The following is a 3,110-nucleotide window of genomic DNA, read 5'->3' as shown; positions in this document are numbered from 1 at the left end:
TACTTAGTTTCCACTAAGGCCCAGTAACAGGCCAAAAGCTATCTCTCAAAAGGATATTATTTATCTACAGATAATGACAGGGTCTGGTGAAAAACCTCAGGGGCCTTTACTGTGATTCACCTGGAAAGGCTTGCTAAAGACTCCAAACAGCGGTGTGGGATGGCCACAGAGCCGGGCGGAGCTGGCCTGCGGCTACGGGGCCGGCTCTCCGGCCGGAGACATGGCCCGGGGGCCCGGCCCGCTAGGCCAGCCTCGCCCCGGTACGGTCGTCCCGGTCGCCATGCCCAAGAGAGGAAAGAGACTCAAGTTCCTGGCCCACGACGCCTGCTCCGACCGAGTGACCGTGGTGGATTACGCCAACTCGGATCCGGCGGTCGTGAGGTCTGGACGAGTCAAGAAAGCCGTAGCCAACGCGGTTCAGCAGGAAGTAAAATCTCTTTGTGGTTTGGAAGCCTCTCAGGTTCCTGCAGAGGAAGCTCTTTCTGGGGCTGGTGAGCCCTGTGACATCATCGACAGCAGTGATGAGATGGATGCCCAGGAGGAAAGCATCCATGAGAGAACTGTCTCCAGAAAAAAGAAAAGCAAGAGGCACAAAGAAGAACTGGACGGGGCTGGAGGAGAAGAGTATCCGATGGATATTTGGCTATTGCTGGCCTCGTATATCCGTCCTGAGGACATTGTGAATTTTTCCCTGACTTGTAAGAATGCCTGGACTGTCACTTGCACTGCTGCGTTTTGGATCAGGTTGTACGGAAGTGCTTACTTTTCTGGTGCAGAAAGATTGTTGGGAACAGACAGGAACCAATGTGGGAATTCAACTTCAAGTTCAAAAAACAGTCCCCTAGGTTAAAGAGCAAGTGTACGGGAGGATTGCAGCCTCCCGTTCAGTATGAAGATGTTCATACCAACCCAGACCAGGACTGCTGCCTACTGCAGGTCACCACCCTCAATTTCATCTTTATTCCGATTGTCATGGGAATGATATTTACTCTGTTTACTATCAATGTGAGCACGGACATGCGGCACCATCGAGTGAGACTGGTGTTCCAAGATTCCCCTGTCCATGGTGGTCGGAAACTGCGCAGTGAACAGGGTGTACAAGTCATCTTGGACCCAGTGCACAGCGTTCGGCTCTTTGACTGGTGGCATCCTCAGTACCCATTCTCCCTGAGAGCATAGTTACTGCTTCCCGTCCCTTGGAAGCAGCCCCGAGTCTAGTCCGTTAGTAATCAGATTCCGGTTTGGAAGGGGCAGCTGGATTGTATATCTAGTTAGTAATGCACATGCTCTTCAGGATCTAGGGCTCCTGTTAGGGGAGGGAGAAATGTTGAATCAAGAGGAAAAATAACAACTATAATTTATGAACATATTTTAATGTAAAAATTTGCATTTAAAAGGAGTGGCCCTGTTTTCTGTGTTAAAACCCCATTTGGTGCTATTGAGTTTGTTCTTTATTCTTTTATCACAGTGAAAATCGTTGATCTTGCTCTAGGGAAAAATTAAACTCTTTGAATCTCTAAAAAAAAAAAAAGACTCCAAACAGTATTTCTATCTGCCATTGACACCTCAAGTACCATTGGATCTGTTGAATCATAAGGCCCAAGTGACAGAACAGCTTGCATAGCAGCCTGGACCTGTTGCAGAGCATTGTGTTCTGAGTCCCACTCAGAACTAACAGCTTTTCAGGTGTCTCAGTAGATGGGACAGAGTAATACACTCACATGAAGAATGTATTTTGTCCAAAATCCAAATAGGCCCACTAGGTGTTGTGCCTGTTTCTTGGTTGTAGAAGAGGACAAATGTAACAACTTATCCTTCTCTTTAAAAAGGATTTTACCACACTATTGGACGCTTAGCAGGTTCACTAAGGTGGGCAGGGTGCAGTGTCTCATGTCTGTAATTCTGGCACTTTGGGAAGCAGAGGTGGGTGGATCACAAGGACAGGAGATAAAGATCATCTTGGCCAACATGGTGAAACCCCGTCTGTACTAAAAATAGAAAAATTAGCTTGGTGTGGTGGCGCACACCTGTAGTCCTGGCTACTTGGAAAGCTAAGGCAGGATAATCGCTTGATCCCAGGAGGCGGAGGTTGCAGTGAGCCAAGATCACACCACAGCCCTCCAGCATGGAAGACAGAGCAAGACTCCATCTCAAAAAAAATAAAAATAAAAATTAATTAATTAATTAATTAATTAAAAAATAAAAATAAAGAAGTATCACTATAGTAGAAGTCCCCTGAATTTCAGTTAGATTTATTTTCCATTGACATGCAAATGCTTTAGCAATTAAGCCAGAGTGGCTTCTACTTCATGTTTTCTAGGCCCAGTCAGCATAATGAAATCAATATAACACACCACTGTGAAATAGTGTCTGGGGAAAAGGTAGTCAAGATAGCTACAAACTAAACTGTAATACAAAACTGGAGATAAGGTAGGAAAATGAAAGTATATTGCTGGCTTAGCCAACTGAAAACAAACTACTTCTGGTGGGTTTTTTTTTTTTTTTAATATATATACTTTAAGTTCTAGGGTATATGTGCAGATTATACATGTTTGTTACATAGGTATACAAGTGCCATGGTGGTGGTTTGCTGCATCCATAACTGCATCATCTACATTGGGTATTTCCTCTAATATTATCCCTCTGCAATCCCCCCATCCCCTGCTATTCCTATCCTAGTCCCCACCCCTTAGACCTGGTGGGTGATGTTTCCCTCCCTGTCTGTGTGTTCTTATTGTTTAATACCCACTTATGAGTGAGAAAATGTGGCATTTTGTTTTCTGTTCTTGTGTCAGTTTGCTGAAAATGATGGTTTCCAGCTTCATCCACGTCCCAGCAAAGGACATGAACTCATCCTTTTTTATGGCTGCATAGTATTCCATGTTGTATATGTGCCAAGTTTTCTTTATCCAGTCTATCATTGATGGGCATTTGGGTTGGTTCCAAGTCTGCTATTGTGAACAGTGCCACAATAAACATAACATGTACATGAGTCTTTATATTAGAATCTTTTATAATTATAAAAGAATTTATAATCTTTTGGGTATATAGCCAGTAATGGGATTATTGGGTCAAATTTTATTTCTATTTCTAGATCCTTAAGGAATTGC

The 3,110-nt window shown here is 44.0% G+C and overlaps 1 pseudogene; it reads left to right on the top strand.

Moving 5' to 3' along the window:
* Window positions 1–205: 205 nt before the first annotated feature.
* LOC101038723 (transmembrane protein 183A-like) lies at window positions 206–1,531 on the top strand (annotated as a pseudogene).
* The last annotated feature ends 1,579 nt before the right edge of the window (window positions 1,532–3,110 follow it).

The sequence above is a fragment of the Saimiri boliviensis genome, chromosome X (genome assembly GCF_048565385.1).
Source record: "Saimiri boliviensis isolate mSaiBol1 chromosome X, mSaiBol1.pri, whole genome shotgun sequence".
NCBI lineage: Eukaryota > Metazoa > Chordata > Mammalia > Primates > Cebidae > Saimiri > Saimiri boliviensis.
This window is presented reverse-complemented; position numbering and strand designations above follow the sequence as displayed.